Raw genomic sequence first — 27,185 nt, forward strand, 5'->3', positions numbered from 1 at the left:
TCTATTCTTCCATATAACTTCCATGGTGTCAATTATCAAACACAGGTAGGTTAATCCCAGCAAAAAAAAAAAAAAAAAAAAGCATTTGCAAATTCCAGAATAACTAAATGTGCTCAACACATCTATTGACCAACCTCCTCTTAACATCTTCTAGTACTTTTCCACGAGCTCACTCTCAGGGTTTAAAACCCTCCGCCTTTTGTTTCCATGAAGCTAAGTATCCAGACTTGTTCTGGGCTCTCTGCCCTGTTGCTGGCAATAGTACTGAAATAAAATCAACTTCTGTCTGCTCATCTTGTCCAGTGCCATTTTTTTTCTTTAACAAGCTCCACTCTCATTTTAGAGCCTCCCTCTTGGCCATGAGTGCCTCTGTCAACATCTAGTTTAGTGCAGTTTCCAAAACCTCTAAGAGGTAATGACTTGCAGGAGGAAGAAGCTTGCAATAAAGGGGAGATTCAGGGAAGTCCATCTATAGTTGGAGCACTTTAAGATCTACTATAGAACGTCTATGCCCAAATAGCTTCCTCTTGTGAGTTCACCTCCTGTTCACCTCTCCGGGGTTAATTGGTGTAGCGAACCGGGGTAAATTGGTATAGCAAAATGTAGCAGTAAGAGCCTCAAATTTGTTCACACCTCCTCATATGCATTGCCTTTTGCAATGTGACTTTGCCACATTTCCTATCAAGAAATGCAGTCTTTTTCTTCAACTCTTGAAATCTGAGCTTGGTTTTACGCCTTTCTTTAGTTAATGGGACATTAGCCAACATGCCAGAAGCAGAAACTTCAAGAGCATACATGGGGGCCTGCCTTTGCTTGCTTCTGGGACCCCTACCGCCTCCAAATAATGAGGAACTACATGGAGAGATCCCAACCCTCATGGGTTTCTTAGCTGAGTTTCCAAACATGAGAATGCAGCCATCCTACCCCAGCTGATCCATCACAGCCCAGAACATTGAGACAGTCTTCAGAATCATGATGAATAATTTTTTTTTTAATTTTAAGCATCTAAGTTACCTTTTTTTTTTAAATATAGCAAAAGCTGATACCATCAGGATGTTACGTTTACCGAGAAAGCATGAATGAATTCCCAACCCAGAGAAATGAGAAACTAGCTGGAGAAGGAGGGGTATCCAAGAAAACATTCTTTCATCATCATGAGTCTCAAACCAGAAATGTTAGCTAGAATTTAAAAGAAGTTTTTTAAGGTAATTCAGAATCTCATAGAAAATCAATCTGTCTGTAGGACTAAAAATATCTCAGCTTTGAACACTTTTTTTCATTCTTATTAGACTTGAAAGCATGCCCATTGATCTAGCAAGAGCAATTTGCTAATAATTAGGCTGGCAAGGCAGGCTCAGGTTTGTTACCAAAAGGGTGGGTGAGGGGCCCCTTTAGTTCACAGAAGCCTCTGCCCTAACAAGACAAAAAAGATGAAGCAGCAACCAAAAATGCCTCTGTTCTAAAAAATTCAGGTGAGATTAAATTCCATCACAGAAAAATAATTTCCAAGCAAAAACCACCCCATTCTGTACTTGATGCCTTCTACAAAGAAGAAACAGTCTTTAACTCAGGTTCCCTTCCCAAGAGATCCCATGATAAATACTCATATTCCTTTCATGTGGCACTTACTTATTTTTCTTCTTCCTTTTTTCTTGGTCTTCCATGAGTATAAGCGATATGCACTGGTCCACCTCTGCTATTAGACTTGAAGTTCCTTGAGGGCAGGGTCTGTGTTTAATTCATGCTTTTAGCTCCTACAGAACAAGACACAGAGAAAATGCTCAATAAATATTTTTTACATAAATTAATGGACGAGGGCAGGTTCTAGGTAATACAGGGACTATCCTGATGACTACAGGGAGCTTGGCAAAAAATGGTCCCCTTCTTTGCATAAAATAAAACTTACATTATAAAAACCTACATCATTCATGAAAATGTATCATTTTTTTTTCACAAGGCTGCCTGATATTCCACCAGAAATCATGATACTTGACACATCTGTAATATGTTTTCCTTTGAGTGAATGCCAGACATAATTTGTCACTTGTATCTCTTTTTGTCCGGGAGACCAGAAGTCCTGAACAGGGGACAGACTTCATGAAGTGCCAAGACAAAATTCTCTTCCTGAGATGGTACATAACCAAACAAGCTGCATCCTGATGCATATATTTTTTGGAAACTCTAACTAAAAACAGTATTGTTTTGTTTTCAAGTGGTTATTATGGTGAGATTATTTTTACTGTTTCAGTTGCTCACACCCCAAAAAAGAAAAAGAAAAAACAACTATGCTTTCTCTTATAAAATATTTATTATTTTATATTTTAAAAGAAAGAACCAAATCAATTCTGTTTTGAAAGGCACATTAAAAATGTAAGCACAAAGTACAGGGCACATTTCACAGAAGATTGGAACTGCTAAGAGTTTTTTTTTTTTCCATCTACCAGAAGAAATCAAATGAAGCCAGTTTGCCTCTGGGGTTTTAACATCATTACAATTCATCTTAATAATGAAGTTAAAATTAACTGAAAGAAGACAAAATGGAAAAAAAAAAAACCTCACATCACTAACATGGGTTTATTCATATGAAAATGGATAAAAGTAATCTCCTTTGGGCACAGTTAAGGAAAAAAATCAAAATAACCAGTACATAGGTAACCCACGACGGAGGCAGCACCTCCAACGGTCATTTTCTGTTCATGGAAGTGTAAACTAGTGCGTAACACATGCACTTCATACCCATATATAAACACATGTTTGGACGCATGCATATACACAATAAAAAATAAATGCAGCCACCCAGAGATCTTTAAAATTATGTTCAACAATATTGCAAACAAGATGCTCTACTTACCATAGAACTGTCTCTGAATCATACATAACTAAGTTCAGGAACTCAGCTCTGGCTCATGGAAGCTCCCTACATTATCTCTGTGGAATCTTTCTGTTGAGGAATGAAAGGTAAAATGGGGCATCTCCACTCCACAGGGCCCTCAAAAGGTCTCCATGAGCACTCTTGCTTTGACTTTCAACCTTCCCCTCTGAAAGAAAGAACAAAACAGGCATCATGCTCCTGGGAAATGGACAGGAGTTTTTTTTAACCAATTAAACCCTTTTCAGAAAACTAAAGCTGTCATATGGGAGATATAATGATGGTAACAATAATGAGTTGTAGAGCCAAGTTACACACTAGAAGACGCTGTGCTGGCTTGGCTGTCAGGTGGGAAAACTGCTCACTCATTTACAGTCTTCCATGGTAAAGTTTAGAATTCAATCATTTTTCTTCAAACCAGTAAATTATTTTGGTTTGGACTGGAGAAAAAAAAAAGTGTACATTTCCAGAGAGGGTATGCAAAACCCCAAATTATAGGACTGAAAACAATTTTTTTGTGGAGTTTTATTTTGTTTTGAGAGTATGAGAGATCATTGACTTAATAGCTTAAATTTTCTTCAGTTTTTGTGCAGAAACCAAACATAAAGAGCAATGTGAATTAGGACACAGAGGAAGCCCAAATTCTCACGGAGCTTTTATCTTTTCAAGTAAACAATTCCAGGAAGTTGAGGATGAAGTCAAGATTATCCATTTGCAAATGGTGGGATCATTTCCCCCCTGCCAATAACCATCATTTCTAATTAATCAGTTTCTACCCTTTCTTTCTGATTCCTTTCAATATTTAACTTTTTTTATATTATACTAGATGCAAAATGATAATAAGGTATCAAAAAGTCACATTAGCATATTATCTATGTTCCAAAATTTTACTATTGATGACCTGGTCGTATGGTTAATTCTAAGTATAGCTCGAGGAAACAATCAAAGTTACACGCAACCTGTAACTGGGTAATATATGCAAAGAAATCTTCCCCACAAAACATGTATTTACATAATAAAACTGGAGATGACTTAGGTGGAGAAATTAACATATGGGGGGGCTGATAGCTAATGATTTAATAATAACCTTTCCACTGAAGACATAAAGAATCAGAGAATCATGTGAGCAGTATAAAATATGATATAGGGTAAAAAGCAATGGAATCACAGAGTTCTAGTATGCATACATAATAGCTTATATGTCACCACCAAGTGAAGAATAAAAAAGGTGCTTTGTATCACACAATTGGTAACCTTGTGAAACACAATATATTCATTACGTTTACACGTAAGAGGCAGTTCGGTGTAGCGGTTAGGTGCATAGGCCCTGAATCCATACTACTTGGATTCAGATGTCAGGTCTTTGCTTGCTAGCTGTGCAAACTTGCACAAGGACCTGAGAAGCAATGAACTGATAGCAGGCACATTAATAATAATGGAGTTGTTGATAGTATTAAGCATGCCAGTTCCTATAAAGCACTTAGCATAGACCTTGTGACATATTCATTCAACAAACATTAAAGGAGCACATACTGTGTTCCAGGCACTGTACTAAGTACTAGGAATTCAATGCTGAACAAAATCTACACATTTCCTGTTTTGAAGAGTAATAATATGAGCTGTAGAACTGTACCTTTTAAAATGATTTAGATAAAGAGCAGGTCCACAATGTTTAGTGTGTGTGTCTACATACTGGTCTAATGCAATACCCATAATTGTTCTTTTCCTGATTTTTTCTCTCTCCCGTGCCTGCCTGAGTCCCCAGCGCTTAGAGATATACATGGGAGATATAAGGAACACTTTACTAGATACTGACTAGATATTCATCACAGCTTAAAGTTATCATTCCCCCAAAGCTCTACTTGTCTGGAACATGGAAAAAAGGAAAAGATGGCCAAGTAGTGAGAAGACCAGCATGCCAGCCTTAAGATAAGATCATGAAAACTATGGACAGCTTTAGAGATGTGGACTCTTCAACATTGTTCATTCTTTTCTGCTCATATCTCTTGAGGTTTAGAGCCAGAAATTTAAAGGAGTAACTGTAAACACTGTCAGGCTTCTATGTCTAAAATCACCGAGAAAATTCAATGCTCAGCTATAGGCCCTAGCATCCAACAGTGGCTTTTTTGTTAGTGTCGGATGGCATAGAATAAGACAACTGTATCCAAAAGTCACAGCTGGAAGATTAGCTACATTTTAAATGGCATTGTTATGGGCATTTAGCCAACAAACTTTTGAGATTCGGCTGTGAAGCAGACACTGTATTCAATACTGGCGATTACACAGTGAGCAAACACGTAAGTGCCCAACCATCTTGGGGATGAGAAACACAACTAATGAAATGATCATGCTAATGATTTTAGGAATATCATCCCAAGGGAATATGCAATAAACAAACATAAACCAGAGTGGATGATCAGAGAAGGGTTCCTGGAAAAGTGACACTTTAAGAAGATTAAGTAGTCATTACTGAGACAAAGACGGGAAGTGGGAGTAGGAAGAGGATGGGGCCAGTGCTGACTTTGTGGTAATCTGTTACTCACAAACAGATAACTAGTGTGTCCTTGTATAGCAACTGATCTGGGTAAGGCAAAAAGAAAATAAAAGAAAATCTTTTTTTTTTCTCAGTAAAACCGAACAGGGTAATGACAAACTAATGGAGGGTGCTGCTTTCTTGGATGCCTGATGCCCTAAAATATAATCTGATACCTATGCACAGTGTTTTCCAGTTTTGCTTTCAGATTTTATAGGAAAAAGACATGAGTAAATTCTTAGGTTCTTACCATTCTCAAAGTCATCTTGGACACAGAGTGCGGTACCATCAGAATGAGAACAGACCTATATTTTCCCTTCACCCAGACGGCAGTAACATCTAGAACACAAACATTAAGGCTCTCCCCCTAAGAAACTATCATTTATTGATGACTGGCTCTACCTTTTCCATTTCCTTAAAAATGATATAAAGAAAAAAATAGAAAGTCAAAGTTACTTTGCTCTTGTTACTTATATCCTTGCTAAATTAGTAAAGAAACTTTAGGGGGAGACATATCATGGGAATCTTCGCATTTATTTCAAATACATTGATAAGGCTTGGTCTGGTTGTACACTTTCAAGTATTTTGTTCCACTAAGCAACATTTGAGAGCTATAGTAAAAACTCTTGATTCAAAGTGTTTTATCCCTTCTATGTTAGAATACTCCAAAGATGAAAATAAATCTCTGCTCTAGAAACAGAGAATGATATCAAAAATTGAATGGGAAAGCAGTGACAAATTTTCACTCTGAAATAAATGTGTGAGACTAGCTGACAACAGGGAAGCCAATTCAGATTCTCACTCCTCTGGTGGTGTGGCTTAACACCAAATCTAATAGGCATTTAGCTGGCTGACTAGGGCAGGAAAAGAGGGTCTGCGGCCTCTAATGCCTGCATTTGTGAGAATGCGCTGAAGCCACTAAAATTATCAATCAAGACTTGAGGTTAGTGTCAAACTTGGTGATTTCTTTTTTCTTTCAAGGGGATCAAGCTAGAGAAATAGATAACTTTTGGTTCAAATGGTCCAAAGGAAAGTAAAAATAATCTCTGATAGCATGAATAGGGATTATCAAAATTGTTATGTCTGCATAAAACTTGGAGGTTCTCATTTCTCACAATCAAGTGTCTCCTGGAGATCACAAGTTATTTTCATTTTGCTACTGTCAAGGAATAAAGTCGAACACCTGTGTCTTCAAGTGATCCACCAGACAGCTACTTAGGTTTAAAAAAAGATATTACATCAGCACAGTGCAAGAGTAATACCAGTGCCTTGGTGCCTAGAGGAAAAAGAGTACTACAGTTTTTAAAAAATGTGAATTACTCTTGATTTTTCATTTGGTATCAGGATTTTTACTCTTTATGCAAGTGATTGCACATGCAACCAAGGGGGGGCGGGGACATCAGCTAAATGGATGTTTTAGCCGTGTTGTAGAATTCATGTAGGTACAATGGACTTGCCGATAATTAAACAGCAAAAGTTATACTTTCTCCTCAAGAGAAGAAAAGCCACGAACATGGGCCTCTATTCAATTCCAATCCAGATCCATGGAAATGAAGGGAAGGAAAGTTAGGAATTATGGTCTGTTTGAATCCATTATATCTGCAGGGTGAACTGCAAGGATAGAAAAAATATGTCATCTAATAAAAGATTAATGTGAGAACTCTTCTCAGTGATAACCACATTGCTTCCTCCCAGAGCTAATTATGCCTTTGAATCACATTCAGAAGGGAAGACACAAAGTTACCTTCAGCAAATACTTATTTTAATTGCTTAATAGTGAACACTTCTTTTTGAGTTAATTGGGTTACTTTTCTGGAAGGTACACAAATCCCTCTGTCCTGGTAGAATATTGAAGATGAATAATGTTATTCCTTTGGAAGAAGGACTTGGAAAACTATAATTATTGACAGATAACCAGATTATTTTTGTCAAAAGATAATCTGAATTTATTTTGACAAGTGAATTATTCTATAGGGTTTCTGAATGAGTCAAATCTCAGGAATTAATCCACAGCTGTGCTCTGTGTCTTCATGAAGAAAGAAAAGAGATCTTCTGTAACCTCATTTCTACACACCCACACAGATAGTTGAGAACCTAGGGCTGAGATTATCTTATCATCCAATGTCACTTGGCATCCCAAGAAAATATATGCAAACATCAATATTTCTTATAAGCGAGATGGATATCTTCTAACTACTCACAGGTAATACCAATGTAGAAATGAGAGTGGGTTATCTGGCAGGGTGGAGTACTTTATTACTGCAATTGTTAAGAATTGATAGCACACAGTGTTAATAAATTATAGCCCAACTTTTAGTAGGTTTTTTTTTTTTTTAATCTTCTCAGGCGGGACGCCTGGGTAGCTCAGTTGGTTAAGTGTCTGACTCTTGATTTCAGCTCAGGTCATGATCCTGGGATCCTGAGATCGAGCCCTACATCAGGCTCCATGCTTTGGGGGGGGGGGAGCAGTGGGGAGTATGCTTGGGATTCTCTCTCTCCCTCTGCCCCTCCCCTGCTCATAAACATGCATGTGTACTCTCTCTTGCTCTCTCTCTAAAATAAGTAAATAAACCTTTAAAAAAATTCTTCTCAGGGACTGCACCCCCAACAAGTGCATCTGGAGCAGACCACTCCACCACCACTATCTTGGTATTTCACTCTGTATTAATTACTTGACGCATATTATCATATTCAATTCTTTCAGCTGAGGAAAAGAAACTCAGAAGGTAGATAACTCGCTTTACACGGTTACTCAACTAGTTATTCAAGTAGTTAAACAAGTAACTATCGTTACTCAACCAGTTAAACAAGTCACTAAACTTATTCAACTAGTTTTAACACCAATTAAAACCAAGAGTTTCCTAATGCCAAAGCCCATATATTAACCACTAGTTATGCTGTTCAAATGAGGAGTCTGAGTCTCCCAACTCTCACACCTTCTTCTTTATTCATTAAATGTCACATTCCCCTATGGAAGTGCTTAGGCCAATGAAAAGCTAAGAGAAATGATATCTGCACCCCAACTTGCCTTATATGAATCCTGCTGTAGGAAAGAGCCATACATGTGGGACAGGGTTGTATATTGGCCTCTCCTCTGCAAGGACAGAGTAGAGAGAAGAGAATGAGTTTGTACAGATACATATGTATCATCAGCGCTACTCTCCTGACGAATGCATCTTCCTTTAATTTGAAGAATGAGTAGACCCCCCATAACCTAAATATCAGATTCAGTTTGCTCTCCTTCAAGTCAAAAAAACTTAGTAGGGAGTAAAATATAACATAAAAGTGTACAGAGGATTCTCTACTTCCATTATTGTCTAGTGATTTCAAAATTAAACTCACTTTTGGTAGAGATTGCATTAAATGTGTAGATTGCTTTGGGTAATACAGACATTTTAATAATATTTATTCTTCCAAACCATGAGCATGGAGTGTTTTTCCATTTCTTTGTGTCATCTTCAATTTCTTTCATGAGTGTTTTATAGTTTTCAAAGTACAGATCTTTTATCTCTTTGGTTAGGTTTATTCCTAGGTATCTCATGGTTTTTGGTCCAATTGTCAATTTTGGGACTGATACCGAAAGCATTTTTCACACAACAAGAACAAACAATCCCAAAATTTGTGTGGAATTACAAAAGACCCCAAAGAGCCAGGGCAATCTTGAAAAAAAAAAGCAAAGCTGGAGGCATCAAAATTCCAGACTTCAAGTTATATTACAAAGCTCTAGTGATCAAGACAGAATGGTACTGGCCCAAAGACAGACACACAGATCAATGAAACAGAATAGAAAACCCAAAATGAACCCACAACTATATGGTCAATTAATCTTCAACAATGCAGGAAAGAATATCCAATGGAAAAAAGACAGTCTCTTCAATAAATGGTCCTGGGACAACTGGACAGCAACATGCAAAAGAATGAAACTGGACCTCTTTCTTATACCATACACAAAAATAAACTCAAAACGGATAAAAGACCTAAATATGAGATAAGAAACCATTAAAATCCTGGAGGAGAACACAGCAGTAACCTCTTTGACATCAGCAGTAGCAACTTCTTACTAGATATCTCTCCTGAGGCAAAGGAAACAAAAGTAAAAATAAATGATTGGGACTTCATAAAAATAAAAAGCTTCTGCACAGCAAAGGAAACAATCAACAAAATTAAAAGACAACCTACTGAATGGGAGAAGATATTTGGAAATGACATATCGAAAAAAGGGTTACTATCCAAAATGTATAAAGAACTTATAAACTCAACACCTAAAAAACAAATAATCCAATGAAAAAATGGGCAGAAGACATGAATAGACATTTTTCCAAAGAGGACATCCAGATGGCCAATAAACACATAAAAAGATGTTCAACATCACTCATCATCAGGGAACTACAAATCAAAACCACAATGAGATATCACCTCACACCTGTCATAATGGCTAAAATTCACATAAGAAACAAGCATTGGTGAAAACGTGGAGAAAAGGGAACCCTCTTACACTGTGGGTGGGAATGCAAACTAGTACAACCACTATGGAAAACAGCATGGAGTTTCCTCAAAAACTTAAAAATAAAACTACCCTACCATTCAGCAATTTCAATACTAGGTATTTACCAAAGAATACAAAAATACTAATTTGAAGGGATACATGCACCCTGATGTTTATAGCAGCATTATTTACAATAGCCAAATTATGGAAAGAGCCCAAATGTCCATTGGCTGATGAATGGATAAAGAAGATGTGGTATATATATGCAATGGAATATTACTCATCCATAAAAAAGAAGGAAATTGCCATTTGCAATGACATGAACAGAGCTAGAGAGTATTATGCTAAGCAAAGTAAGTCAGAGAAAGACAAACACCATATGATTTCACTCATACGTGGAATCTAAGAAAACAAATGATCATGGGAAAAAAAGAGAGAGGCAACTGAGGAAACAGACTCTTTACTAAAGAGAACAAACTGATGGTAAACAGAGGTGGGGGGGTGGCTTAAATAAGTGATGGGTTTTAAGGAGTATACTTATTGTGATGAGCACCAGGTATTGTATGGAATTGAATCACTAAATTTTACACCTGAAACTAATATTACACTGCATGTTAACTGGAATTTAAATAAAAACTTAAAAAACAAACAATAATTAAACTCACTAGAACATTTTCATACTACAAACAAGGATGAGATTGATAACCCAGATTTGAGAAAAGTACGTCTGAAGGCTTGTAGAACTGTTTTGTCAGGCTATAAACTAACCAGACCACTCCAAGTGGGTTATTTACTTAAAAGGGAATGGATGTTCTCACAGCTAATAGTGTGGGAAGGATATCAAGAACAAACTCTTAGAGAGAGGTAGAGAGAAGCCTGCTTCTTTCTTAGGGAATAGGGTTAATTTAGTTTGGACTCCTAGGTGTGGAAATACACAGTGCTCTTATGGTGATGGTTAGTGAGCTGCTCCAGTCACATGGAGCCATGCAGGGATGGGTTAGGAAATTAGTTCTCCAAGGTCCCTAGGACAGGCTTGGGCAGTAACTTGGGTCTGGGCAATAACTGAGCTCAGTAGACCACACAGCTGAGTAGGTCAAGATGTGGATCACTGGAATTCCCCCTTGGTAGCTTCTGTCATTAGCACTGCCATGAGATTTGGGATGCAGATTCCTCATGTCTTCTATTAGATTTCTAGTGTTTTTCAAGTTGAGCCCTATCTCCTCTTGGTACTTCCCATTCCAATCAATGGTTCTGATGCATGAGTTTGTGATCCTGAGTCCCACAAAGACATTCAGCAAGTCTTAGAGTGTAGCCTCTATTTGGGTCCCCATTTGCCTATGCTATAAGCTACAGAAGATTCCCTTGCAAAAACTGGGGACCTATACAATCCCTTTGGAAAGATGAGTGCCAATATCTATTTAAAAAGGATCATAGGGGGGTGCCTGGGTGGTTCAGTCATTAAGCATCTGCCTTCGGCTCAGGTCATGATCCCAGGGTCCTGGGATCGAGCCCCGCATCAGGCTCTCTGCTCGGCAGGAAGCTTGCTTCTCCCTCCTCCCCTCCCCCTGCTTGTGTTCCCTCTCTCGCTATGTCTCTGTCAAATAAATAAATAAAATCTTTAAAAAAAAAAAAAAAAAAAAAGGATCATAGGGGCACCTGGGTGGCTCAGTCGGTTAAGCACCTGCCTTTGGCTCAGGTCATGATTTCAGGGTCCTGGGATCGAGTCCCTCACCAGGCTCCCTGCTCAGTGGGGAGTCTGCTTCTCCTTCTGCCCCTCACTCATGCTTTCTCTCTCTCTCAAATAAATATCTTTTAAAAAGGGATCATAAACACAACCTATGGTCTAATAATCACACTTCTAACTACATACTCAAAAGAAATATGTACGCACGTTCACCAAGAGACTTGTACAATAATGTTCACTGCAACGCCATTTATAATAGCCAAAAGCTGGAAACAATCCAAATAGGATGGATATATAAAAGGTGTTATACACACATAATGGATTACTATATAGCAAGAAGAATGAACAAACTATAGCATGTAATAACATGAATTCCACAAACATAAGAAAAAATTAAAAAAGCAGATGCTAAAGAATTGCATGTTGTATGATTTCATTTTTATAACATATAAATATAGGCAAAACTACAAATGAAACTATTTCATTTTTATAACATATAAATATAGGCAAAAAATATAGGCAAAATTTTAGAAACCATGATAGTGGTTACCCTGATGGGGAAGGATAGATAATGACTAGAAGAGGGCATAAAAAGGATTTTTTATTCCTTTAAACAGAATATTAATATTCTGTTTATTGAGATAAGCCTTTTCACATGTGTTTGTTCATCTTGTATGCATTCATGGAACTATATAAGCTTATAAGATGTACACTTTAGTTATTACTATATAATTTTACAGTACTTGAATCTGAAAAGTTTACTTTAAAATGATAAAATAATGGAGGTTTTAAAGTCTGGAACTCTGCCTTGCTTTTGCCAATATCCTCCCCCACCGCAGGTCTCACCACCTTTTGCTTTTGGAGTCATGGAAAGACTGATGAACACATCCTTTGGAGTGAGGCTTGTTAGCCTCCTTGGACTTATAAATACTGCCCTTTACCAAACTCAAAGCAACAGCTAGAATCAGGATGTCTTCCACTTGCCTATATTATTACTACAAAATATCAAGTTCCATGAAGATTAAGTCTTGCTTTCTCATCTGAATGTCTAATGTTAGTTCAACCTACCTCCATCTTTCTTCTTTTCATTCATTCATCCATTTTCTTATTAAATTATATTTTAATTATTCAATTATGTTGGGCATTAATGCTCAACTCTGGAGATAACATTAGCAAATAAATTCATAGTCCATACAATCCCCCTCTGCCTCATTTCATTCCTGTAGCTTCATAGTAGATGATCATGACCTCCTTCTCAACTAATCTACCTGATATCCAATAAACCATCATGATGTGGCAAGTCATCTCTGTCCACCACAGTTTGTGACAGGTAAACACAGAGATGCAGATGGACCATGGTTGTTACAGTGATTGAATCATTCAGATTTATTTTGAAAGATGTAGGGAACCAACCATATGAATTAAATGAGTCTATTACATGATTCTAGTGTATGTAAATAAAATTTCTTAAAAAATGAATTAAAACCAGAAATATGCTTCTATTTGTCTGTGATTTTCTTTGTGGGAACCATCATACCCTAAATGTCTAGCAATTTTTAAATACCTTCTTTATCTCATTCCCATGAACTAGGGAGCCCTGTTAAGTGGATAGTAGACTCTGGGAGCTATGTTTTTAAGCTATAAAAGAAAAGGAGTGCATAGCATTTCTCTGTGGATTTATCAGCTTCATTAATTAATAACTTATTCGGTGAATTTAATAATGTCAAGTAATAATACAGCCCATTAACAATGACTTCAGTTTTTCAGAATAATAGGCATAGCCATATGTGTACCAACCTTTTGAGTAAAACTCATGAAAATGGTATAGTGTTACTATGTTACCAGATTCAGTCTCATTCCCAACAAACTAGACAATTGAAAACTCTGAAAATACTTCAAATTTAGATTTGTTGGGGTATAGATTTGGACAATATTTGCTATATCAAAATGCAATAGGAATTGTAAACACTCTTTTGAACCTACACTTTCCAGGCCAGTTTGGGTCATGACGCCCACTTATAGATGATGTTATCACAAAAGAATAACCAGACTGTTAAGGCTACAAGTTGTCTACATTTGTTCTGAAAGGACGTTGGACATTTCCAGTTACACACACCTTCGCTACGCACTTCTGCCCTTTGCTCAGAAAAGATACATTTCCAGACATCTATCCCACAGATGACAAATACAGATTTCACTTCACCTCTAATCTGATCTTTATTTCAAATTCCCTTTCTTTAATTAGTCTAAGCAATCTTCAGACAACCTTACAAACAGTATGCCTCCTTTCCTTTCTTTTCCCTCCTTCTTTCCACAAACATTTATTCAATGCTTCCTATAGTTCAGACACAGGTGATACAAAGACAAGTAAAACACTCTGTTAGAAATTTTATAGTGCTACAGGTCAATCTACCAACCTCAAACCACTCAAGTTCCCTTAGCATCCTGGAATCTGTCTGGTTTGGGTTTCTGATGCATAAACTAAGCTTTTTTTATTTTTTTTTATTTTTTTTTTAAATTTATTTATTTATTTATTTATTTATTTATTTATTTATTTATTTATTTAAGGACCCTGCTTTCAATTCTTTTGATTTATGCCCAGAGGTGGAATTGCCAGATCACATGGTGATTCTATTTCTTTTTTTTTTTTTAATTTTTTTATTGTTATGTTAATCCCCATACATTACATCATTAGTTTTAGATATAGTGTTCCATGATTCACTGTTTGTGCATAACACCCAGTGCTCCATGCAGAACGTGCCCTCCTTAATACCCATCACCAGGCTAACCCATCCCCCCACCCCCCTCCCCTCTAGAACCCTCAGTTTGTTTTTCAGAGTCCATCGTCTCTCATGGTTCGTCTACCCCTCCGATTTCCCCCCCTTCATTCTTCCCCTCCTGCTACATTCTTCTTTTTTTTTTTTCTTTCTTAACATATATTGCATTATTTGTTTCAGAGGTACAGATCTGAGATTCAACAGTCTTGCACAATTCACAGCGTAAACTAAGCTTTTTTTAAAAGCAAGTTTGCCACAGATTTTTTTCCTTTTCTTTTTTCTTTTTTTTAAATTATGTTATGTTAATCACCATACATTACATCATTAGTTTTTGATGTAGTGTTCCATGATTCAGTGTTTGCGTATAACACCCAGTGCTCCATTCAATACGTGCCCCCTTTAATACCCATCACCAGGCTAACCCCTCCCCCTACACCCCTCCCCTCTACAACCCTCAGTTTGTTTCTCAGAGTCCTTTTCTTATAAGCTGCCAGTGAAACAAAGAGCAAGCATTCCTCCATCATCTTTCTTGCTCACATCTCCTTGACCACCCCCTTCTCATCCACTCCACGGACTGTCATGGCCAGGTTGGTAAGGTGATTTCAGAGGGAACCCAATCTACTGGAAAAAGCCATACTTCCTCCTAGAATCCCCAGAGCACTTTTTGTGCTGAGATTTTACTGACAATTATATTCCACAGACAAGAACTGAGGATAAGATGCAAGGCACAGAAAACTAACACTGACACAGGATGAACCTCACACCACCTGAGTCCTACCTCTGGTGCCTGTCTACTCAGTCCTAGAACATTTGTGGAGATTTGTCATTTTAGAGATATAGTGATGAGAGAAACAGCCTCTAATTTCTTAGTAACTATAAAATCATGAATAACTATGTTACAACTATCCCAAATGATTTTTCCCCAATCAATTCTCAACTTGATTTCATTTCAGGGTCAACACTGTGGGTCATTTTATATGCAGAAAATGTCCCTGAACTGAATTTATTGCCTCTTAGTCTCTCAACAGGCTTACTACTCCTGGATCAGAATTTCAATTGTGCTACCATTTAGGGCTACTTTTCTGCTGGTGCCTGGCAATTAACTCTAATAACATGTGAGTTGTGGCACAGCTTTAAATTCTTCCAGTAGATTGACACCTACCTTAAGGAAAAAGCAGTAGGGCTATTTTTTTTTTTTTTTTTTGCTTAAACAATGAACATTTATTTTCTCACAGTTGTGCAGGATACAAGTCCAAGATCACAGTGTCAACAGGGATGGTTCCTTCCAAAACCTCTCTCCTTGGCTTATAGATGGCTGTCTTATCCTTGTGTCTTTGCATGGTCTTCACTGATACATAATTGCCATGTACATTATAAGAGTTTCAGGTGTACAACATAATGATTTGATATTTGTATACATTGCAAAATGATCGCTATAAGTCTAGTTAACATGTCACCACACATAACTAATGAAATTGTTCTCTTGTGATGAGAACTTTAAAAATCTATTCTTTTAGCAACTTTCAAATATGCAACATGGTACTATTAACTATAGTCACCACACTGTACATTACATCCCCAGGACTCATTTATTTTATAACTGGGCATTTTATAACTAACCTTTTGACCACCTTCACCCCTTTTGCCCATCCCCCCAACCTCCATTCACCATCCCGGGAAACCATCAGTCTTTTTTCTGTATCTATGAGCTTGGGTTTTATTTTTGCTCTGTTTTAGATTCCACACGTAAGTGAGATTATGCAGCATTTGTCTTTCTCTAACTTATTTCACTTAACATAATGATCTCAAGGTTTACTCATATTATCTTAGATGGCCAGATTTCATTCTTTTTTATAACTGAAAAAAATATTCCATTGTACATATATATTTTCTTTATTCATCCATCCATTGCTAGATACTTACATTGCTTCCATGTCTTGATTATTGTAAATAATGCTGCAATGAACATGGGGATGCATATATCTTTTCATGTTAGTGGTTTTGTTTCCTTTGGATAAATACCTAGAAGTGGAATTACTGGATCATATGGTAGTTCTACTTTTAATTTTTTGAGGAAACTTCATACTGTGTTCCATAGTGGCTACACAAATTTACATTCCACCAGCAGTATAGACGAGTTCCCTTTTCTCCGCATCCTAACACTTACTACTTCTCGTCTTTGCATAAAACCCATTTAACAGGTGTAAGGTGATATGTCATTATGGTTTTGATTTGCATTTCCCTGATGATGGGTGATACTGAATACCCTTCCATTCGCCTGTTAGCCATCTGTGTGTCTTCTTTGGAAAAATGTGTATTCAAGTCCTTTGTCCATTGTATAAACAAACTACTTGTTTTTTTGCTACTGAGTTATATATATTCCTTATATACTTTGGATATTAAACCCTTATCAGATATATGGTTTGCAATGGATGTGTTAATTAACTTTATTGTGGTGATCATTTCTCAGTATATACATATATCATCATTTCGGACAACTTAAACTTACATAATGCTATATGGCAATTATATTTCAATAAAGCTGGAGAACAAAAAAAGAAAGGAAATAGGAATATAGAACAAGGAGGGCAAATAGAATGCACTTTAAAAAATGACATTTCAATTCAAATATATCAACAACTATATTACACATAAATGGACTAAGTGATTTAATTTTAAGAAAAATTTGATCAGACTAACAAAAATTACAGCCTGATGTGATTACAAGAGACATCTAAAACACAGATACAGAAAATGTGAAAAGAAAAAAAAAAAAGACCCTATAATACTAACCAAAAGAAAAACTGATATAGCTAGATTATATCCAAGAAATTATACCATTAAGAAGAAGTGTTATTAGAGATACAGAGAGAGATTTCAAAATGATAAATTCAGTATGCAAGGAAAATATTTATATGTATCTAAAATTATGCTCTCAAAATATGCAAAGCAAGAATTCGCCGAACTAATAATAAAATATGATCTAAATAAATGGAGAAGTAAAACATTTCATAGACTGGAACACTCAAGAGTGTAAAGCCTTTTACAAACTGATTTTAAGAATTACTGTAATCATAATCAAAATCCCAACAAAAAATTTCTGAAACTTCACAAGTGAATTTTAAATTTTATTTAGAAATGCAACCATTATCTGTAAATAACAATTTTATTTTTTTCCAATCCCATCATTTATTTATGCATTCATGCTACAATTTATTGGCATTAACCTGCAGAATGATACTGAATGAAAGGAGTTCTACTGGACCTCCTTGTCTTGATACTGATCTCAGAGGGATCAATAGCATTAAAATTGATGTCTTTTTTAAAATTATTTTTTATCAGAATTAAGGGAGTTCTCTTCTAGTCATTGTTTTCTACGTGTTTTCCCATAATGAATGTAAAATATATTTTTTCAAAAGTGTTTTCTGCATCTGTTTGGATTATATATGAGTTTTCTTTTTTATTCTGTTACTGTGATAAATTACGTTGGTTGGCTTCCATATATTATGCAGATCTTATATTCCTAAAATAAAGTCAACTTAGTCATGGTATATTATCATTTTTATGTATTGCTGGATAGGATTTGATAGCATATTGTTTAAAAGTTTTGCATCTATGTTTATGGGTGAGATTGACCTATAATTTTTCTTCTAATAATCCCTGTCAGGCTAGCTTTATAAACTAAGTTCAGCGAGTATTCCCACTTTTGCTTTGTATCTTTTTTGTTTTTTGAGATCTGTGTTTTTTCTTAAATATACATTGGAAAGGTATGCTAAAATATGCCCCTATGAATGTGATTTGTCTATTTTTCCTTTTAGTTTTGTCAATATTTGCTTTATACAGCATACACACTTAGAATTATTACAGCTTCCTGGTGAAATTAATATCATTACAAAATATCCCAATTTGTCTTTAATAACGTTTCTTGCCTTTGGCTGATATTAATCTAGTAAGACCAGCTTTCTTGTTGGCATATGAATTACATATCTCTTCCTACCCTTTCACTTTCAAACTTTCCCTATCTTCTAGTTTATGTGCATCACTCATAAGCAGCATATAGTTACTGTGTTTTAACCTGGTCTCACAGTCTTTGTTTTCTGTGGTGCTGGATAGTTCATTTGCATTTAATCATGAATGATACATTTGTAACTAAATTTACATCTTATTTAGTGTTTTCTATTTGTCTTGCCTACATTCTGTTCCTTTTTCTCTCCTTTCCTGCCTAGTATCTTTTAATATTCCATTTTACTCTATTAACTCAGTAGCTGTACATTCCTTTACTATCCTCTCAATGATTTCAGTAGATTAAAACATGCTTCCTTTACTTATTGAAGTCAAACATTCCCCCGCTACTGGTTCCCCCACTTTTCCAAGACAACTCAGGAATTTTAGTACATAACTCTACATCTCCTTCCTCCTCACTTATATTCTATTCTTATTATGTACTTTAATTCTCTACCTGTTTTAAATGACAGTTGACTTAATTTTATTGTTTTATGTAGTAATATTCCTTAGATTCATCCTTACAGCTACTAGTTTTTGCTTCTTCATTCTTCCCTGCATGTCAGAATTTCCATCTAAAACCAAGTTTTTGTTTTTGTTTCTTTGTGCCTGAAGAAGATGCTTTCTCAGAGGCTGATTTGCTGTGAAGGAACTGAAACGTAAGTTTTAGAAAATCTTACTGGTAAGGGCCCTTTCTAGTATGTCCACATGATTATACACTTTTATAAAATTTGCACAATAAGATGTTTTAGCCAGAATGAGCTAAGACCACAGACTCTTATACTCATGTTTCCCTCCCCATCAAACTTCCTTTCACAACAAATAGTACTTGATTGGATACAAGCTAAGAGAAGGCTGAGTTGCACATACATTTAGCTTGGATTTAGTGGAATCTATTTTTGTGATTCACTGTCACTTCTGTGTATAGCTAAATAATTTCTAACTATCTAGGGATAGTCCTACCATCTGTTTTGCTGATTCGCCTGGCATCATGATACAAAGATGGAGGGCCAGGGTTGTATCACAAGAATACATCCTATGGTGCTCTGCATTCGGGGTATGTGGTTATGCAAAAATAAATAAAAAAAGAAAGAAAGAAAATGAAAATATTGAAATGTTCAAAATCACCAGTTGGTAATGGAAAATTCTTTGATTCATCAGACATGCAAAATCATAAATGGAAGATTATGTTCTAAATGATGGTTAATAAAAACAAAAGGTTTCTCTTATCAAGAATACATTAAATAAGAGAGCATTATAAATAAACATTTTGTACATTTTCTTTCTTGGTGGGAGATGTGTAAGGTAAAATGTATAAGAATTTCTATGTTTGTGGAGCATAAACATCGGTAATATACAAACATCAAGTTTATTTGTGTGTGATGTTTTATGCATATCAACAGAAAGGATCAGATTTTAGAGTATTTGATGCACATTTTCCTGATAATATCTAGTGTTCTAAATGAAACAATAGACAAAATTGGTGCAGCAAGTAAATATTTAAAAGGAGGATTATAGACATGTTTAGTAGTTATTTAATTTAAATACAAAATTTGGACTTGGGGATATTTGGGGTTTTTTGGTTTTCTTAAAAGCATTTATTTGTTATTTATTTTTATTCCAATAAATTTTACTTATTAACTTAACTTTATAATCAAATTTTAATTTTTTCTTTTAAAAAGGGACCCAAAGTTAATGAGTTAATGAGTTCTAGGTTCCACAAATCTTGAATCCAAATGATCCCTTTAGTGGTGTATTCCATATTAAATACTCTGTTTTTTGCTTAAATGCAAATGTCTTTAATTCTCCATTTTGGAGGAAGATTTACTGGACTTTGAATTCTAGGTTATGAATTATTTTAATCCTTTGAAGATATTTCTCTTCCTTCTGCTTTCTATTCTTTCTGTTGAAGTCAGCTGACATTCTGAATGTTGCGTCTTTTTAGATAAACTATCTTTTTTTTCCTGGCTGTTTCACAGATTTTACTTTTTCATTGGTTTTAGTGGGTTTACTATGCTGTATGTCCTATTTATTGTTCATACTGCCTTGAATCTGTGGCTTGGTGTCTTTCACCTTTCATAGAAAATTCAAAACAATTCTTTTTTATTGCTCCTGTTCTTGTCCTCTCTCCTCTCCTTCTGGAGCCCTAGAAGTATAAACCATTATTAGAAATTTTTATGCATCCCTATTTGTCTTATGCTACTTTTTGTATTTTCCCTCTTTTTGCCTCTGCATGCTTCATTCTGGCTATTTCCTTCTGAAAAGTCTTCCAATTCATTACTGTCTATTCAACTCTAAATGATGTATTTTTAACTCATCCATTAAATTCCTAAACTTAGATATCGTATTTTTTTTAGTTACAGTTCTGTAACTTATTACTTTTTATTATTTTGTCCTCTTTCAAAATTTTCACCCATTTCCTTAAACATATTGAACAGAGTCATTTTAAAGTCTATATCTGACTTTTTCACTATATGTATCTCTTACAATTCTATGTATCGCCTAGCGTATGTTGTCCCTCCTAGGATTTGGCCACATTTTTTTCCTCTTGTATGTTTAGGTATTTTTATCCCATGGAGGAATTAATTTATCCCCTGGCACAATGCCAGGAACACTAGCAAATCAAGAGAACCTTAATTATTTAAAGAAAAGGAGGATTCAAACAAGGCTTCACGCCGAGAGGACAGGACTGTTTCCAGGTCACTCTTATCTTTAAGAAACAAATGTTCAGGGTTTCAGCCTATGGAGTTGACCAAGATATCACCATCTTGGAAGGCCCTGAAGTCCAATTTTTTAATGTAAATCTGACAAGCCTGTCAAAAACTCTGATTAAGTGGAAAAAAAAAAAAAAGATTTATACAGAAAAAAACAAAACAAAACAAAACTCCCTGACTCAAGAACTATAAGGTTAACAATGTGAAAAATCCTTAAGAATCTATAAGAAAGCTACTAGAATTATTGAGTTTAACAAAATCATAGGATAAAAGTTCACACAAAAATCAATCACATGTACTAGCAATGTATGATTGGAAACTTAAAAATAATACCATTTATAGTTGCAAAAAAAATTAAATACCAATGCTATAAATCTAAAAGAAATGTATAGGAGCTCTTATTAAAATCCTTAAAATTCTAATAAAAGACAACCTAAATAAAGAGACATATCATAATCATGGAATAGAAGATTCAACATAATAAAGATGTCAATTCTCCCCAAATTGATCTATATATTCCTGGAAAACAAACTAAAATCTTAGAATACATTTTTTAGAATAATATTTTGTAGATATGAACAAACTGATTCTAAAATTTATATGAAAGAATAAGGAAACTAGAATAGCTAAAACAACTTTGAAAAAAAAAAAACAGTTGAAGGAAGTGAATTTAACATTTAACAAAGATAGAGTACTATTGGTGAGGGAATAGCACGCAAGTCAATGGAACAGAAGAGAAAGTCCAGAAATATTTCTATACAAATGTGGCAATCTGATTTTTGACAAAGATATAAAAAATTTAATGGATAAATTAGGCTCTTTTCAACAAATGGTACTGGAGCAATTACACATCAATATGCAGGAAAAAAATGTGACATTTGACCTAAACTTCTCACTTATACAAAAACTAATTCAAATTAGATCACAAATCTAAATGTAAACATAAAATTATAAAACTTTTAGAAGAAAACAAAGGAAACATACTCATGACCTAGAGGTTTGGTGAAGAGCCCCAAAGACATTATGCTAAAATCATGATCCATAAAGGAAAAAATTTAAAAATTAGACTTCATCAAAATTAAAAATTTTACCCTGTGATAGTCACTGTTAAGAGAATGAAAAATCAAACCACAGACTGAGAGTTAAGACATGAAATCACAGTTAAGACACAGGACTTATATCTAAAATGTATGATGAACTCTCCCTCCTTACGCTAGGGTGGAAGGAATAAAGGAGAAAGAATGAGAATAACACTATCTCTGCTCCCTCCTCATGGAAGAAAATGTCAGGAGTTGAGAAGAAGTGTTTGCTACTTGTATTCACTAGTTTTTCATTCTCTTGACTATTGAGCTGAATCATTAAGCCGGTGGTCAACCAGGGCTGAAACTTTACCTCTCAGGGCAGAAGAGCAAACCTTCAGGGCAGAGCCCTGCTCCCATCTTCATTAAACCACTCTCCTAAGGCCAGCCACTGCTCTTGTGTGTTTTATCCGGGGACACCTGTGGACAGCTCAGATTTGACTCCAGTATATTCTGGAATTGGTCAGAAAGGAGGATTAATTAAATCAATTCCACTGTGTACTCAAGGCTGAAAATAAAAGTCTTTTTCTTCTCTATGTTGGTTCTCGAGTTACTTCCAGCAACATTATCCAAAACAGCATATCAAAGATCCTACAATGAGATTAAATGCCAACATGAAGATACTTGAATAATAAAATGCCAACATAGAGATGTACCCAGATTCAATATAAACCGCTTCCTATTATCAAATTCCCAGAGAGAAAAGATCAGAGATTAAATTTACTTGCAAGTTTAAGTCCAAAAACATTCAAGTCCAAAAACATTAAACTTCAAAATCAAATTTTCTTGCTCTTGAGAGTTAAAAGCCCAAAGTCCAAAGAGCCTCCTCCCAGATTTTCATTCTGTTCAGTCTCAGTCAGAGGAGTTCTTAATGCCTAGCTGAAACTGCATGCTGCTTTGCATATTCTAGGCAAGATTATGTGCTCAAAAGAGCACTTCATTTTCCAGACCAGACAGAGACTCGGGGTTATCTGAAAAAATAAAGGGTAGGCGAAGAAGGATGTTGGTCACCTATGAACATAAACTCAGTTAAGAAAATCATTTTATAAATGAGTAAGCTGAGATTTAGGGGGAGATTTTCTGTATTCCAGGTATTTATTTATTTATTTAAAAATATTTTATTTATTTATTTGAGAGACAGAGAAAGAGAGAGCATAAGTCGGGGGGAGGGGCAGAGAGAGAAGCAGACGCCCCACTAAGCAGGGAGCTTGACTCATGACCTGAGCCGAAGGCAGACATTTGATCAACTGAGCCACCAACGCACCCCCTCCAGATACTTAATATATGACCAATCTTCGATTTAAAAACAAGTCTGATGACTCTTAATTCTTTGTTTTTCCTGCAACATTCACTAAGGACTGGGAGAATTTTACGGAACCATCATTATCAGCACATTATTCAGCTAATGCCTTAATAATGCCATATAACAAATTACCCTAAAAGCGGGCTTCTCAACTTCAATATTATTGACATTTTGTGCCAGATAATTCTTTGTTGTGGGGCCTGTTCTCTTCATGGTAAGAAGTGTAGCAGCATCCAAGGTTTCTACCACTAGAAGCCCCTGTGGTAGACAGAATAATAGCTATCCAAACATGCCCACATTCTAATGCCAGAACCTATAAATATGTTACCTTTGATGCAAAGGCCTTTGCAGATATGACGAAGGTGACAGAATATTACTCTCAGGATCGTATTTCATTATGTAAGATTTATCTTAACACACTGGAGAAAGAGATCCTCCTGTTGGCCTTGAAAAGTAAACATATTTTGAACTGCCCTATAGAGTGAGTCACATGATATGGAAACTGCATGCAACCTCTAAGACCTGAGATCATTCTCCAGATGACAGCCAGTAATAAGCCAAATGAGAATAGAAGTAGATTCTTCCCTAGCTGAACCTTCAGATGAAAACACAGACTGATGACACTTTGCAGACTGTTGAGACAGCAGAGAACCAAGATAAGCAATGCCCACAATCTTGACCCATGGAAATCATGGGATAATAAATGAGTGTTGTTTTAAGTCAATATGTTTCTGGTAATTTGTTATGCAACACTGAAAACTAACACACCATGACAGTGAATAAGACATGCCTTAAGGCAATGAATGGTAGTTCTGGCAGGGAAAGCAAATGAGTACCCAGAGTTAGCGTCTATCCTAACGAGAACAACGTGTGTCTCTTCCACAATGGAAGTGGTCCTATGTGACCAGCTAACTAATTCCTCCGGAGGACTGTGCTATCACAGGAGCTTAAGTGTTGGTCTGCTGTTGACAGGTTGGACACTCTGCAGTGGCTATAGCCCAGTCAGCCTTGGTGAGTGGAAATCCATGTTGCTGAGTGGAAAGGTAACCTCTAACCCTAACACAATAGGCACTTTGTGAGCCTAATGGACAAGAACAGGGGTGGTTGAGGAAAGAGGCCTCACTGATATCCTTAGGATAGTTCATGTGGCCTTAAACAAAAACAGTCATTTTATCTCTGCTTCTTTTTGTCAGGAATCCAGTGAGAACTTGGCTTTTTATTTAGGGTGTTTCATGAGGTTTCAGTCTTATCTCAGGTGGGGCTCTATTCATCAGAAGGTTTGACTGGGTCTGGAGCATCCACTTCAAAGGTGGATCATTCACATGGCTGGCAAGTTTGAGTCCTAGCTCTGACCTTAGTACCCATATTATTCGAGGACAGCTGCTAAAATTCTGTAAGCTCCAGTCTGCTTGGCTACAAAATGGAGATAATAACATATACTTTGTAAGGCTGATTTGAGAGTCAGTGATCACATGTCAGAGCACATGACAAAGATTATACTAAATGAAAGGACACTATTCCTATCATACAGGAGAGGAGTGGGAGCTGATGTTTACAGCGTGACCAGGAGTTTGTACTAGAGGAACAAAATGATTTAAAAGCCCAGGGGTGCCTGGGTGGCTCAGCTGGTTAAGCGACTGCCTTCAGCTCAGGTCATGATCCTGGAGTCCTGGGATCGAGTCCCGCATCGGGCTCCCTGCTCGGCAGGGAGTCTGCTTCTCCCTCTGACCCTCCTCCCTCTCATGCTCTCTGTCTCTCATTCTCTCTCTCGCAAAATAAAAATAAAATCTTAAAAATAAATAAATAAATAAAAGCCCAAACAATTATTAGAATGTGCCTCAAACATAAGAACCCTGATGGTCCCAGAGAGCTAACTCCTTTATAGTTCTTCTAGCCCCACTCCATTCTACCACAGTGCAGCGTAATGGTCTAGCAGCAAGGGCTCAGCACAAAGGCCAGTCAGCCCATGCTTCCTGATGGGTCAGTCCTTTTCCATCCCCAAAGGTAAACCAGAGGTTTCCACATAGCTTTTTGCTATTCCTTCCTTACTGCTAGTTAAGTCCTTATAAGTCGCACCCACTCATGTGTAACCTGCTGTTGCCCTTGTGCTTCCCACCTGTCTCTTTGCTCACGATGTTCCTTCCATCTTGAAACCCTCCCCTGCTTGCTTTCTTGTCAGAAAATCTACCCTTGTTTCAGGGTCCACACAAAATTTTACTTCCATCCTTAGAATTAATTCTGAAAGAGTTTTCTTTCCTTGGAAGTCCCTTAGCATATTGTGCCTACATCAATCTAAACCTTATCTCCTATTAGTCTAGAAACCCCCTGACATTGTGGTGATTTTGTCTTTAACATTCTCCATGGTGCCTAGTACAGCATGCTTTTCCTAATATGCATTCGAAAATTCATTTTGAGTATTAGACTTTACTTCAAGAATTAATTCACATCTTTGCAGTAAACTGACATTCGTCTTCAGTGTGAAAATCACAACAATGCTAAATATTTGTACTCCTGTAAAAAGTAAACACTGAATAGGAAAGACTTCCTTTTTTTCTTTTTCTTCTCTTTGAAACATTTTTTCTCCATTTTATGTGAGAACCAAGAACACATATTTAGTTTCCTGACACTATTTAATGCCTAAGGCATTCTAATAGAATCACAATAGTCCTAGAAGGAACTTTAAAGGGTAAAGTAAGGCACTCTTATTCCTAAATAAAACTGCAATTAACTCTGCCTAGAAAAGGGAATATATATATTCTCTTAAGAATGTGCTTTAGAGAACTGGATTAGAAAGAGAAGTCAGAGTGGAAGACTCAATCTTTCAACCCTGATTAACTCCCTTCTGTTCCCACAGTTCCTGTCTTTGCAGTGATCCTCCCCAGGATGCCTTCTGGCGTTCCCAAGGAGAATATGCTCGAGGAGAACATAAATGTTACTTTTTTTCTGATAATTCTGGTTGTTATTTTCTGCCCCAATTTAGAGAGAATGGAATTCTCTTTGTGTTCTTTAAAGCAGTTCCCAGGCCCATGTCCCCTTAATCAGCAACAACCACTATACAGTAGCAATTTTTCCTTTGGGGTAAAGTCACTTCATAGGACAGCCATTGAGGTAAAGCCAAATATTAGAATGTGAGGACCCTAGGGCTTTAAGAGGTCTTCTAATTTATTCCTCTGACTTCAGGTATGAACACACAATCCATCACAAGGGAGACTCTCCTAGGTTTCAAGATTTTAGGGAAAAAAAAATTCCAATCTCCTCTGTCAAGTGATTTCCAACTTCGTACAACTTGCTATGTTGTTTCCTGGTGTGACGGTGGTGGCGCGGTTTAGTTGGGCTTAATGAAGGTAGATTTGTTTTGTTCTTTGACAATCTCTTACTAGAATAATAATTATAGGATAATTATAGATAGGATAGCCTAATTATCTTTCAGCATTTACTTCTTAACTCAGTTTCTTGATGCTCAGAAATCATGCTTGTCCACTCTTCATTTGGTTAGTGCCTTCTGATCTGTCTCTATACTGTCCTCAACCATCTTTGGGCACTGCCAGAAGGAACAGTGTAGATGGCTCTAGTAACTCAATACGGAAGTATGGATGAACTTGCCACTGCATTTTCCTGCTTGCCAGGAATTCCAACTGCACCCTTGTCTTCCATGTATCCAGCCTCCTAACGTTGGCCCCACAGACCTGTTGAAGTCTAGTCAAGTTGCAAACTAGATTCAAACGTTATGATCACACG

The 27,185-nt window shown here is 36.3% G+C and overlaps 1 long non-coding RNA gene across 3 annotated transcripts in view; it reads right to left on the reverse strand.

Moving 5' to 3' along the window:
• Window positions 1-1,005: 1,005 nt before the first annotated feature.
• LOC118534691 (uncharacterized) overlaps window positions 1,006-27,185 on the reverse strand; it is a 78,820-nt gene continuing 52,640 nt past the window's right edge. For 2 of the 3 annotated variants that reach the window (XR_013445319.1, XR_004916837.2), the window contains 2 exons: window positions 2,852-3,038; window positions 1,006-1,754 (listed from right to left, as the gene is read on the reverse strand). This is a non-coding gene — a long non-coding RNA (uncharacterized LOC118534691). Of the gene's footprint in view, window positions 1,755-2,851; window positions 3,039-22,457; window positions 22,577-27,185 lie in introns of those variants that run through there. The other variant, XR_004916838.2, reaches the window with a different exon arrangement.

The sequence above is a fragment of the Halichoerus grypus genome, chromosome 2, assembly GCF_964656455.1.
Source record: "Halichoerus grypus chromosome 2, mHalGry1.hap1.1, whole genome shotgun sequence".
Lineage (NCBI taxonomy): Eukaryota > Metazoa > Chordata > Mammalia > Carnivora > Phocidae > Halichoerus > Halichoerus grypus.